Genomic DNA, 15488 nt, shown 5'->3' with positions numbered 1-15488 from the left:
TAGCCTAGGTTGCCCGGAAAGTAGAAATGACCACAACTTTCATACTGGTTGCAATTACTCGTTTTATATGATGGAAAAACTGCTGTATTTATATTGTATTTTATGCTTCTGGCGTTCACTTCTTAGGCCCTAACTGTTTGATCTGGTGGAGCAACGCCCTAGAGTGAAGCTTAGGTTGCCGGGAACGTAGAAGTGACCATAACTTTCACATTGGTATCTATTATTCGTTCTATACGATGGAAAAACTGTTATATTTATATTGTATCTCATGCTCCTGGCGTTGACTTCTTAGGCCTTAACAATTCGATCTGGTGGAACAACGCCCTAGAGTGAAGCCTAGGTTGCCTGGAACGTACAAATGACCATCACTTTCACACGGGTTGCAATTATTCCTGTTATAGGATGGATAGACTGTTGTATTTTTATTGTATTTTATGCCTCGGGCGTTGACTTCTAAGGCCCTAACAATTCGATCTGGTGGAGCAACGCCCTAGAGTGAAGCCTAGGTTGCCCGGAACGTAGAAATGACCAGAATTTTCACACTGGTTGCTATTATTCGTTTTATACGATGGAAAATCTGTTATATTTATATTGTATTTTATGCTTCTGGCGTTGACTTCTTAGGCCCTAACTTTTCGATCTGGTGGAACAACGCCCTAGAGTGAAGCCTAGGTTGCCCGGAACGTAGAAATGACCATCACTTTCACACTGGTTGCAATTATTCGTTTTATACAATGGAAAAACTGTTCTATTTATTTTGTATTTTATGCTTCGGGCGTTGACTTCTATGGCCCGACCTATTCGATCTGGTGGAGCAACACCCTACAGTCTAGCCTAGGTTGCCCGGAACGTAGAAATGACCATAACATTCACACCGGTTGCAATTATTCATGCTATACGTTGGAAAAACTGTTGCATTTTTATTGTAATTTATGCTTCTGGCGTTGACTTCTAAGGCCCTAACTATTCGATCTGGTGGAGCAACGCCCTAGACTGAAGCCTAGGTTGCCCGGAACGTAGAAATGACCATCACTTTCACACTGGTTGCTATTATTCGTTCTATACGATGGAAAAACTGTTATATTTATATTGTATCTCATGCTCCTGGCGTTGACTTCTTAGGCCTTAACAATTCGATCTGGTGGAACAACGCCCTAGAGTGAAGCCTAGGTTGCCTGGAACGTACAAATGACCATCACTTTCACACGGGTTGCAATTATTCCTGTTATAGGATGGAAAGACTGTTGTATTTTTATTGTATTTTATGCCTCGGGCGTTGACTTCTAAGGCCCTAACAATTCGATCTGGTGGAGCAACGCCCTAGAGTGAAGCCTAGGTTGCCCGGAACGTAGAAATGACCATAACTTTCACACTGGTTGCTATTATTCGTTCTATACGATGGAAAAACTGTTATATTTATATTGTATCTCATGCTCCTGGCGTTGACTTCTTAGGCCTTAACAATTCGATCTGGTGGAACAACGCCCTAGAGTGAAGCCTAGGTTGCCCGGAACGTAGAAATGACCATCACTTTCACACTGGTTGCAATTATTCCTGTTATACGATGGAAAAGCTCTTGTATATTTAACGTATTTTATGCTTCGGGCGTTGACTTCTATGGCCCTACCTATTCGATCTGGTGGAGCAACGCCCTACAGCCAAGCCTAGGTTGCCCGGAACGTAGAAATGAACATAACTTTCACACTGATAGCAATTATTCGTTTTATACAATGGAAAAACTGTTCTATTTATTTTGTATTTTATGCTTCGGTCGTTGACTTCTATGGCCCGACCTATTCGATCTGGTGGAGCAACACCCTACAGTCAAGCCTAGGTTGCCCGGAACGTAGAAATGACCATAACATTCACACCGGTTGCAATTATTCATGCTATACGTTGGAAAAACTGTTGCATTTTTAATCTAATTTATGTTTCTAGCGTTGACTGCTAAGGGCGTAGCTATTAGATGTGGTGGAGTAACGCCCTAGAGTGACGCCTAGGTTGCCCGGAACGTAGAAATGACCATCACTTTCACACTGGTTGCAATTATTCCTGTTATACGATGGAAAAGCTCTTGTATATTTAATGTATTTTATGCTTCTGTCGTTGACTTCTTAGGCCCTAACTATTCGATCTGGTGGAACGACGCCCTAGAGTGAAGCCTAGGTTGCCCAGAACGTAGAAATGACCATCACTTTCACACTGGTTGCAATTATTCCTGTTATACGATGGAAAAACTCTTGTATATTTATTGTATTTTATGCTTCGGGCGTTGACTTCCATGGCCCTACCTATTCGATTTGGTGGAGCAACACCCTACGGTGAAGCCTAGGTTGTCAGAAACGTAGAAATGAACATAACTTTCACACTGGTAGCAATTATTCGTTTTATACAATGGAAAAGCTGTTCTATTTATTTTGTATTTTATGCTTCGGGCGTTGACTTCTAAGGCCCTAACTATTCGATCTGGTGGTGCAACGCCCTAGAGTGAAGCCGAGGTTGCCCGGAAAGTAGAAATGACCACAACTTTCATACTGGTTACAATTACTCGTTTTATATGATGGGAAAACTGTTGTATTTATATTGTATTTAATGCTTCTGGCGTTCACTTCTTAGGCCCTAACTATTCGATCTGGTGGAACAACGCCCTAGGGTGAAGCCTAGGTTGCCCGGAACGTAGAAATGACCATACCTTTTACACTATCACTTTCAAACTGGTTGCAATTATTCCGGTTATATGATGGAAAGACTGTTGTATTTTTATTGCATTTTATGCTTCGGGGATAGACTTCTAAGGCCCTAACTATTCAATCTATTGGAGCAACGCCCTAGGGTGTAGCCTAGGTTGCCCGGAACGTAGAAATGACCACAACTTTTATACTGGTTGCAATTACTCGTTTTATATGATGGAAAAACTGTTGAATTGATATTGTGTTTTATGCTTCTGGCGTTGACTTCTAAGGCACTAACTATTCGATCTGGTGGAGCAACGCCCTAGAGTGAAGCCGAGGTTGCCCGGAACGTGGAAATGAACATCACTTTCAAACTGGTTGCAATTATTCCGGTTATATGATGGAAAGACTGTTGTATTTTTATTGCATTTTACGCTTCGGGCATTGAGTTCTAAGGCCCTAACTATTCAATCTGTTGGAGCAACACCCTGGGGTGTAGCCTAGGTTGCCCGGAAAGTAGAAATGACCACAACTTTCATACTGGTTGCAATTACTCGTTTTATATGATGGAACAACTGTTCTATTTATTTTGTATTTTATGCTTCGGGCGTTGACTTCTATGGCCCTAACTGTTGGATCTGGTGGAGCAACGCCCTACAGTGAAGCCTAGGTTGCCCGGAACGTAGAAATGACCATAACATTCACACTGATTGCTATTATTCGTTCTATACGATGGAAAAACTGTTATATTTATTTTGTATCTTATGCTTCTGGCGGTGACTTCTTAGGCCCTAGCAATTCGATCTGGTGGAACAACGACCTAGAGTGAAGCCTAGGTTGCCTGGAACGTACAAATGACCATCACCTTCACACGGGTTGCAATTGTTCCTGTTATAGTGTGGAAAGACTGTTGTATTTTTATTGTATTTTATGCTTCGGGCGTTGACTTCTAAGGCCCTAACTATTCGTTCTGGTGGAGCAACGCCATAGAGTGAAGCCTAGGTTGCCCGGAACGTAGAAATGACCAGAACTTTCTCACTGGTTGCTATTATTAGTTTTATACGATGGAAAAACTGTTATATTTATATTGTATTTTATGCTTCTGGCGTTTACTTCTTAGGCCCTACCTATTCGATCTGGTGGAGCAACACCCTACAGTGAAGCCTAGGTTGCCCGGAATGTAGATATGACCATAACCTTCACACAGGTTGCAATTATTCGTTTTCTACGATGGAAAAGCTGTTGAATTTAAATTGTATTTTATGCTTCCGGTGTTGACTTCTTAGACCCTAACTCTTCGATCTGGTGGAGCAGCGCCTCAGAGTTAAGTCTAGGATGCCCGAAACGTCGAAATGATCGTTACTTTCGCACTGGTTGCAATTAGTCATGCAATACAATGGAAAAATTGTTGTATTTATACTGTATTTTATGCTTCTGGCGTTGACTTCTAAGGCCGCAGCTATTCGATTTGGTGGAGCAACGCCCTAGAGTGAAGCCTAGGTTTCCCGGAACGTAGAAATGCCCATTACTTGCACACTGGTTGCAATTATTAGTTTTATACGATGGAAAAACTGTTCCATTTATTTTGTATTTTATGCTTCGGGCGTTGACTTCTAAGGCCCTAACTATTCGATCTGTTGGAGCAACGCCCTAGCGTGAAGCCTAGGTTGCCCGGAAAGTAGAAATGACCATACCTTTCATACTGGTTGCAATTATATGTTTTATACGATGGAAAAGCTGTTGTATTTATACCGTATTTTATGCTTCTGGCGTTGACTTCTTATGCCCTAACTATTCCATCTGGTGGAACAACGCCCTAGGGTGAAGCCTGGGTTTCCCGGAACGTAGAAATGACCATAACTTTCACGTCGGTAGCAATTATTCGTTTTATACGATGGAAAAACTGTTCTATTTTTTTTGTATTTTATGCTTCGGGCGTTGACTTCTAAGGCCCTAACTATTCAATCTGCTGGAGCAACGCCCTAGGGTGAAGCCTAGGTTGCCCGGAAATTAGAAATAACCACAACTTTCACACTGGTAGCAATTATTCTTTTTATAGAATGGAAAAAATGTTCTATTTATTTTGTAGTTTATGCTTCGGGCGTTGACTTCTAAGGCCCTAACTATTCGATCTGGTGGTGCAACGCCCTAGAGTGAGGCCTAGGTTGCCCGGAACGTAGAAATGACCATAATTTTCACACTGGATGCAATTACTCTTTTTATACAATGGAAAAACTGTTGTATCTATATTGTATTTTATGCTTCTGGCGTTGACTTCTAAGGCCGTAGCTATTCGATGTGGTGGAGCAACGCCCTAGATTGAAGCCTAGGTTGACGGGAACGTAGAAATGACCATATCATTCAAACTGGTTGCAATTATTCCTGTTATACGATGGAACAGCTGTTGCATTCATATCGTACTTTATGTCTCTGGCGTTGACTTCTTAGGCCCTAACTATTCTATCTGGTAGAGCAATGCCATAGAGTGAAACGTAGGTTGCCCAGAACGTAGAAATGACCATTCCTTTCACACTGGTTGCAATTATTCCTCTTATACGATGGTAAAACTGTTGTATTTTTATTGTATTTTATGCTTCTGGCGTTGAATGCTAAGTCCATAGCTATTCGATCTGGTGGAGCAACGCCCTAGAGTGAAGCCTAGGTTGCCCGGAACGTAGAAATGACCATAATTTTCACACTGGTTACTATTATTCGTTTTATACAATGGAAAAACTGTTCTATTTACTTTGTATTTTATGCTTCGGGCATTGACTTCTAAGGCCCTAACTATTCGAACTGGTTTAGCAACACGATAGGGTGTAGCCACGCTGGCTCGGAACGTAGGACATACCATTACCTTCACACTGGTTGCAATTATTCCTGTTATACGATGGATAAATTGTTGCATCTTTATTGTATTTTATGCTTCTGGCGTTGACTTCTAAGTCCCTAACTATTCGATCTGGTGGAGCAACGCACTAGAGTGAAGCCTAGGTTGCTCGGAATGTAGAAATGTCCATAACTTTCACACTGGATGCAATTATACGTTTTATACGATGGAAAAGCTGTTGTATTTTTATTGCATTTTATGCTTCGGGCATTGACTTCTAAGGCCCTAACTATTCGAACTGGTTTAGCAACACTCTAGGGTGTAGCCAAGCTGGCTCGGAACGTAGGACATACCATTACCTTCACACTGGTTGCAATTATTCCTGTTATGCGATGGATAAATTGTTGCATCTTTATTGTATTTTATGCTTGTGGCGTTGACTTCTAAGGCTCTATCTATTCGATCTGGTGGAGCAACGCCCCAGGGTGAAGCCTAGGTTGCCCGGAACGTAGAAATGACCATAACTTTCACACTGGTTGCAATTATTCGTTTTATACGACGGAAAAGCTGTGGTATTTATATCGTATTTTATGCTTCGGGCATTGACTTCTAAGGCCCTAACTATTCAATCTGGTTTAGCAACACCCTAGTGTGTAGCCAAGCTGGCTCGGAACGTAGGACATACCATTACCTTCACACTGGTTGCAATTATTCCTGTTATACGATGGAAAAACTGTTGCATCTTTATTGTATTTTATGCTTCTGGCGTTGACTTCTAAGTCCCTAACTATTCGATCTGGTGGAGCAACGCACTAGAGTGAAGCCTAGGTTGCTCGGAATGTAGAAATGTCCATAACTTTCACACTGGTTGCAATAATTCGTTTTATACGATGGAAAAACTGTTGTATTTATTATGTATTTTATGCTTCTGACGTTGTATTTTAAGGCCGTAGCTATTCGATGTGGTGGAGCAACGCCCTAGAGTGAAGCCTAGGTTGCCCGGAACCTAGAAATGACCATTACTTTCACACTGGTTGCAATTATTCGTTTTATACGATGGAAAAGCTGTTGTATTTATTTTGTATTTTATGCTTCGGGCGTTGACGTCTAAGGCCCTAACTATTTAATCGGTTGCAGCAACGCCCTAGGGTGGATCCTAGGTTGCCCGGAAAGTAGAAATGACCATAACCTTCATACTGGTTGCAATTATTCGTTTTATACGATGGAAAAACTGTTGTATTGATATTGTATTTTATGCTTCTGGCGTTGACTTCTAAGGCACTAACTATTCGATCTGGTGGAGCAACGCCCTAGAGTGATGCCGAGGTTGCCCGGAACGTAGAAATGACCACCACTTTCAAACTGGTTGCAATTATTCCGGTTATATGATGGAAAGACTGTTGTATTTTTATTGCATTTTATGCTTCGGGCATTGACTTCTAAGGCCCTAACTATTCAATCTGTTGGAGCAACGCCCTAGGGTGTAGCCTAGGTTGCCCGGAACGTAGAAATGACCACAACATTTATACTGGTTGCAATTACTCGTTTTATAAGATGGAAAAACTGTTGTATTTATATTGTATTTTATGCTTCTGGCGTTCACTTCTTAGGCCCTAAATATTCGATCTGGTGGAACAACGGCCTAGGGTGAAGCGTAGGTTGCCCGGAACGTAGAAATGACCATAACTTTCACATCGGTAGCAATTATTCGTTTTATACGATGGAAAAACTGTTCTATTTGTTTTGTATTTTATGCTTCGGGCGTTGACTTCTAAGGCCCTAACTATTCAATCGGTTGCAGCAACGCCCTAGGGTGGATCCTAGGTTGCCCGGAAAGTAGAAATGACCATAACTTTCTTACTGGTTGCAATTATTCGTTTTATACGATGGAAAAACTGTTGAATTGATATTGTGTTTTATGCTTCTGGCGTTGACTTCTAAGGCACTAACTATTCGATCTGGTGGAGCAACGCCCTAGAGTGAAGCCGAGGTTGCCCGGAACGTGGAAATGAACATCACTTTCAAACTGGGTGCAATTATTCCGGTTATATGATGGAAAGACTGTTGTATTTTTATTGCATTTTATGCTTCGGGCATTGACTTCTAAGGCCCTAACCTTTCAATCTGTTGGACCAACGCCCTAGGGTGAAGCCTAGGTTGCCCGTAAAGTAGAAATGCCCATAACTTTCATACAGGTTGCAATTATTCGTTTTATACGATGGAAAAACTGTTGTATCTATATTGTATTTTATGCTTCTGGCGCTGACTTCTAGGGCACTAACTATTCGTTCTGCTGGAGCAGCGCCCTAGGGTGAAGCCTCGGTTGCCCGGAACGCAGAAATGACCATTACTTTTACACTGGTTTCAATTATTCGTTTTATACGATGGAAAAACTGTTGCATCTTTATTGTATTTTATGCCTCTGGCGTTGACTTCTAAGGCCCTAACTATTCGATCTGGTGGAGCAACGCCCTAGAGTGAAGCCTAGGTTGCCCGGCACGTAGAAATGACCATAACTTTCACAATGGTAGCAATTATTCGTTTTATACAATGGAAAAACTGTTCTATTTATTTTGTAGTTTTTGCTTCGGGCGTTGACTTCTAAGGCCTTAACTATTCGATCTGGTGGTGCAACGCCCTAGAGTGAGGCCTAGGTTGCCCGGAACGTAGAAATGACCATAATTTTCACACTGGTTACTATTATTCGTTTTATACAATGGAAAAACTGTTCTATTTATTTTGTATTTTATGCTTCTGGCATTGACTTCTAAGGCCCTAACTATTCAATCTGTTGGAGCAACGCCCTAGGGTGAAGCCTAGGTTTCCCGGAACGTAGAAATGACCATAACTTTCACATCGGTAGCAATTATTCGTTTTATACGATTGAAAAACTGTTGTATTGATATTGTATTTTATGCTTCTGGCGTTGCCTTCTTAGGCCCTAAGTGTTCGATCTGGTGGAGCAACGCCCTAGAGTGAAGCCTAGGTTGCCTGGAACGTAGAAATGATCATCACTTTCAAATTGGTTGCAATTAATCCTTTTATACGATGGAAAAACTGTTGTATTTATATTGCATTTTACGCTTCTGGCGCTGACATCTAAGGCCGTAGCTATTCGATGTGGTGGAGCAACGCCCTAGAGTGAAGCCTAGGTTGCCCGGAACCTAGAAATGCCCATTACTTTCACACTGGTTGCAATTACTCGTTTAATACAATGGAAAAACTGTTCTATTTATTTTGTATTTTATGCTTCGGGCGTTGACTTCTAAGGCCCTAACTATTCGTCCTGGTGGAGCAACGCCCTAGAGTGAAGCCTAGGTTGCCCGGAACGTAGAAATGACCATAACATTCACACCCGTTGCAATTACTCATGCTATACGATGGAAAAACTGTTGCATTTTTATTGTATTTTATGCTTCTAGCGTTGACTTCTAAGGCCGTAGCTATTAGATGTGGTGGAGTAACGCCCTAGAGTGACGCCTAGGTTGCCTGGAACGTAGAAATGACCATTACTTTCACAATGTTTCCAATTATTCATTTTATACGATGGAAAAACTGTTGTACTTATACTGTATTTTATTCTTATGGCGTTGAATTCTAAGTCCCTAGCTATGCGATCTGGTGGAGCAACGCCATAGAGTGAAACCAAGGTTCCCCGGCACGTAGAAATGACCATAACTTTCACAATGGTAGCAATTATTCGTTTTATACAATGGAAAAACTGTTCTATTTATTTTGTAGTTTATGCTTCGGGCGTTGACTTCTAAGGCCCTAACTATTCGATCTGGTAGTGCAACGCCCTAGAGTGAAGCCTAGGTTTCCCGGAACGTAGAAATGTCCAGAACTTTCACACTGGTTGCTATTATTCGTTTTATACGATGGAAAAACTGTTGCATCTTTGTTGTATTTTATGCTTCGAGCGTTGACTTCTAAGCCCCTAACTATTCCATCTGGTGGAACAACGCCCTAGGGTGAAGCCTAGGTTGCCCGGAACGTAGAAATGACCATAACTTTCACACTGGTTGCAATTATTCGTTTTAAACGACGGAAAAGCTGTGGTATTTATATCGTATTTTACGCTTCTGGCGTTGACTTCTTAGGCCCTAACTATTCGATCTGGTGGAACAACGCAATAGAGTGAAATCAAGATTGCCCGGAACGTAGAAATTACCATGGCTTTCAAACTGGTAGCAATTATTCGTTTTATACGATGGAACAACTGTTCTATTTATTTTGTATTTCATGCTTCGGGCGTTGACTTCTAAGGCCCTAACCTTTCAATCTGTTGGAACAACGCCCTAGGGTGAAGCCTAGGTTGCCCGTAAAGTAGAAATGCCCATAACTTTCATACAGGTTGCAATTATTCGTTTTATACGATGGAAAAACTGTTGTATCTATATTGTATTTTATGCTTCTGGCGCTGACTTCTAGGGCACTAACTATTCGTTCTGCTGGAGCAGCGCCCTAGGGTGAAGCCTCGGTTGCCCGGAACGCAGAAATGACCATTACTTTTACACTGGTTTCAATTATTCGTTTTATACGATGGAAAAACTGTTGCATCTTTATTGTATTTTATGCCTCTGGCGTTGACTTCTAAGTCCCTAACTATTCGATCTGGTGGCGCAACGCCCCAGAGTGAAGCCTAGGTTGCCCGGCACGTAGAAATGACCATAACTTTCACAATGGTAGCAATTATTCGTTTTATACAATGGAAAAACTTTTCTATTTATTTTGTAGTTTATGCTTCGGGCGTTGACTTCTAAGGCCCTAACTATTCGATCTGGTGGCGCAACGCCCTAGAGTGAGGCCTTGGTTGCCCGGAACGTAGAAATGACCATAATTTTCACACTGGTTACTATTATTCGTTTTATGCAATGGAAAAACTGTTCTATTTATTTTGTATTTTATGCTTCGGGCATTGACTTCTAAGGCCCTAACTATTCGATCTGGTTTAGCAACACCCTAGGGTGTAGCCAAGCTGGCTCGGAACGTAGGACATACCATTACCTTCACACTGGTTGCAATTATTCCTGTTAGACGATGGATAAGCTGTTGCATCTTTATTGTATTTTATGCTTGTGGCGTTGACTTCTAAGGCTCTATCTATTCGATCTGGTGGAGCAACGCCCCAGAGTGAAGCCTAGGTTGCCCGGAACGTAGAAATGACCATAACTTTCACACTGGTTGCAATTATTCGTTTTATACGACGGAAAAGCTGTGGTATTTATATCGTATTTTATGCTTCTGGCGTTGACTTCTTAGGCCCTAACTGTTCGATCTGGTGGAACAACGCCCTAGGGTGAAGCCTAGGTTGCCGGAACGTAGAAATGTCCATAACTTTCACACTGGTAGCATTTATTCGTTATATACAATGGAAAAACTGTTCTACTTATATTGTATTTTATGCTTCGGGCGTTGACTTCCATGGCCCAACCTATTTGATCTGGTGGAGCAACGCCCTACAGTGAAGCCTCGTTTGCCCGGAACGTAGAAATGACCATAACTTTCACACCGGTAGCAATTATTCGTTTTATACGATGGAAAAACTGTTGTATTAATATTGCATTTTATGCTTCGGGCGTTGACTTCTAAGGCCCTAACTATTCAATCTGTTGGAGCAACGCCCTAGGGTGAAGCCTAGGTTGCCCGGAACATAGAAATGATCAGAAGTTTCACACTGGTTGCTATTATTCGTTTTATAGGATGGAAAATCTGTTATATTTATATTGTATTTTATGCGTCTGGCGTTGTCTTCTATGGCCCTACCTATTCGATTTGGTGGAGCAACACCCTACAGTGAAGCCTAGGTTGTCAGAAACGTATAAATGAACATAACTTTCACACTGGTAGCAATTGTTCGTTTTATACAATGGAAAAACTGTTCTATTTATTTTGTATTTTATGCTTCGGGCGTTGACTTCTAAGGCCCTAACTATTCGATCTGGTTTAGCAACACCCTAGGGTGTAGCCAAGCTGGCTCGGAACGTAGGACACACCATTACCTTCACACTGGTTGCAATTATTCCTGTTAGACGATGGATAAGCTGTTGCATCTTTATTGTATTTTATGCTTGTGGCGTTGACTTCTAAGGCTCTATCTATTCGATCTGGTGGAGCAACGCCCCAGAGTGAAGCCTAGGTTGCCCGGAACGTAGAAATGACCATAACTTTCACACTGGTTGCAATTATTCGTTTTATACGACGGAAAAGCTGTGGTATTTATATCGTATTTTATGCTTCTGGCGTTGACTTCTTAGGCCCTAACTATTCGATCTGGTGGAACAACGCCCTAGGGTGAAGCCTAGGTTGCCGGAACGTAGAAATGTCCATAACTTTCACACTGGTAGCAATTATTCGTTATATACAATGGAAAAACTGTTCTACTTATTTTGTATTTTATGCTTCGGGCGTTGACTTCTAAGGCCCTAACTATTCAATCTGTTGGAGCAACGCCCTAGGGTGAAGCCTAGGTTTCCCGGAACGTAGAAATGTCCAGAACTTTCACACTGGTTGCTATTATTCGTTTTATACGATGGAAAAACTGTTGGATCTTTGTTGTATTTTATGCTTCGAGCGTTGACTTCTAAGGCCCTAACTATTCCATCTGGTGGAACAACGCCCTAGGGTGAAGCCTAGGTTGCCCGGAACGTAGAAATGACCATAATTTTCACACTGGTTACTATTATTCGTTTTATACAATGGAAAAACTGTTCTATTTATTTTGTATTTTATGCTTCGGGCGTTGACTTCTTTGGCCATACCTATTCGATATGGTGGACCAACACCCTACAGTCAAGCCTAGGTTGCCCGGAATGTAGAAATGACCATAACATTCACACCCGTTGCAATTATTCATGCTATACGATGGAAAAACTGTTGCATTTTTATTGTATTTTATGCTTCTAGCGTTGACTTCTAAGGCCGTAGCTATTAGATGTGGTGGAGTAACGCCCTAGAGAGACGCCTAGGTAGCCTGGAACGTATAAATGACCATTACTTTCACAATGTTTCCAATTATTCATTTTATACGATGGAAAAACTGTTGTACTTATACTGTATTTTATTCTTTTGGCGTTGAATTCTAAGTCCCTAGCTATGCGATCTGGTGGAGCAACGCCATAGAGTGAAGCCTAGGTTGCCCGGCACGTAGAAATGACCATAACTTTCACAATGGTAGCAATTATTCGTTTTATACAATGGAAAAACTGTTCTATTTATTTTGTAGTTTATACTTCGGGCGTTGACTTCTAAGGCCCTAACTATTCGATCTGGTGGTGCAACGCCCTAGAGTGAGGCCTTGGTTGCCCGGAACGTAGAAATGACCATAATTTTCACACTGGTTACTATTATTCGTTTTATACAATGGAAAAACTGTTCTATTTATTTTGTATTTTATGCTTCGGGCATTGACTTCTAAGGCCCTAACTATTCGATCCAGTTTAGCAACACCCTAGGGTGTAGCCAAGCTGGCTCGGAACGTAGGACACACCATTACCTTCACACTGGTTGCAATTATTCCTGTTATACGATGGATAAGCTGTTGCATCTTTATTGTATTTTATGCTTGTGGCGTTGACTCCTAAGGCTCTATCTATTCGATCTGGTGGAGCAACGCCCCAGAGTGAAGCCTAGGTTGCCCGGAACGTAGAAATGACCATAACTTTCACACTGGTTGCAATTATTCGTTTTATACGACGGAAAAGCTGTGGTATCTATATCGTACTTTATGCTTCTGGCGTTGACTTCTTAGGCCCTAACTATTCGATCTGGTGGAACAACGCCCTAGGGTGAAGCCTTGGTTGCCGGAACGTAGAAATGTCCATAACTTTCACACTGGTAGCAATTATTCGTTATATACAATGGAAAAACTGTTCTACTCATTTTGTATTTTATGCTTCGGGCGTTGACTTCCATGGCCCTACCTATTTGATCTGGTGGACCAACGCCCTACAGTGAAGCCTAGTTTGCCCGGAACGTAGAAATGACCATAACTTTCACACCGGTAGCAATTATTCGTTTTATACGATGGAAAAACTGTTGTATTAATATTGCATTTTATGCTTCTGGCGTTGACTTCTTAGGTCCTAACTACTCGATCTGGTGGAGTAATGCCATAGAGTTAAGTCTAGGATGCCCGAAACGTCGAAATTATCTTTACTTTCGCACTGGTTGCAATTAGTCATGCTATACAATGGAAAAACTGTTGTATTTATACTGTATTTTATGCTTCTGGCGTTGACTTCTAAGGCCGTAGCTATTCGATGTGGTGGAGCAACGCCCTAGAGTGAAGCCTAGGTTGCCCGGAACGTAGAAATGCCCATTACATTCACACTGGTTGCAATTATTAGTTTTATACGGTGGAAAAACTGTTCTATTTATTTTGTATTTTATGCTTCGGGCGTTGACTTCTAAGGCCCTAACTATTCAATCTGTTGGAGCAACGCCCTAGGGTGAAGCCTAGGTTGCCCGGAACGTAGAAATGACCATCACTTTCAAACTGATTGCAATTATTGCTGTTATATGATGGAAAAGCTGTTGTATTTTTATTGCATTTTATGCTTCGGGCATTGACTTATAAGGCCCTAACCATTCAATCTGTTGTAGGAACGCCCTAGGGTGAAGGCTGGGTTTCCCGGAAAGTGGAAATGACCATAACTTTCACGCCGGCAGCAATTATTCGTTTTATACGATGGAAAAACTGTTCTATTTATTTTGTATTTTATGCTTCGGGCGTTGACTTCTAAGGCCCTAACTATTCAATCTGTTCGAACAACGCCCTAGGGTGAAGCCTAGGTTGCCCGGAAAGTAGAAATAACCACAACTTTCATACTTGTTGCAATTATTCGTTTTATACGATGGAAAATCTGTTCTATTTATTTTGTATTTTATGCTTAGGGCGTTGACTTCTAAGGCCCTAACTATTCGGTCTGGTGGAGCAACGCCCTACAGTGAAGCCTAGTTTGCCCGGAACGTAGAAATGACCATAACTTTCACACCGGTAGCAATTATTCGTTTTATACGATGGAAAAACTGTTGTATTAATATTGCATTTTATGCTTCTGGCGTTTACTTCTTAGGTCCTAACCACTCGATCTGGTGGAGAAATGCCATAGAGTTAAGTCTAGGATGCCCGAAACGTCGAAATTATCTTTACTTTCGCACTGGTTGCAATTAGTCGTGCTATACAATGGAAAAACTGTTGTATTTATACTGTATTTTATGCTTCTGGCGTTGACTTCTAAGGCCGTAGCTGTTCGATGTGGTGGAGCAACGCCCTAGAGTGAAGCCTAGGTTGCCCGGAACGTAGAAATGCCCATTACATTCACACTGGTTGCAATTATTAGTTTTATACGGTGGAAAAACTGTTCTATTTATTTTGTATTTTATGCTTCGGGCGTTGACTTCTAAGGCCCTAACTATTCAATCTGTTGGAGCAACGCCCTAGGGTGAAGCCTAGGTTTCCCGGAACGTAGAAATGTCCAGGACTTTCACACTGGTTGCTATTATTCGTTTTATAGGATGGAAAGACTGTTGCATCTTTGTTGTATTTTATGCTTCGAGCGTTGACTTCTAAGGCCCTAACTATTCCATCTGGTGGAACAACGCCCTAGGGTGAAGCCTAGGTTGCCCGGAACGTAGAAATGACCATAACTTTCACATCGGTAGCAATTATTCGATTTATACGATGGAAAAACTGTTGCATAATTATTGTATTTTATGCCTCTGGCGTTGACTTCTAAGGCCCTAACTATTCGATCTGGTGGAGCAACGCCCTAGAGTGAAGCCTAGGTTGCCCGGCACGTAGAAATGACCATAACTTTCACAATGGTAGCAATTATTCGTTTTATACAATGGAAAAACTCTTGTATTTATTTTGTAGTTTATACTTCGGGCGTTGACTTCTAAGGCCCTAACTATTCGATCTGGTGGTGCAACGCCCTAGAGTGAGGCCTTGGTTGCCCGGAACGTAGAAATGACCATAATTT

This window comes from Calliopsis andreniformis, unplaced genomic scaffold (genome assembly GCF_051401765.1).
Source record: "Calliopsis andreniformis isolate RMS-2024a unplaced genomic scaffold, iyCalAndr_principal scaffold0015, whole genome shotgun sequence".
Lineage (NCBI taxonomy): Eukaryota > Metazoa > Arthropoda > Insecta > Hymenoptera > Andrenidae > Calliopsis > Calliopsis andreniformis.
This window is presented reverse-complemented; position numbering follows the sequence as displayed.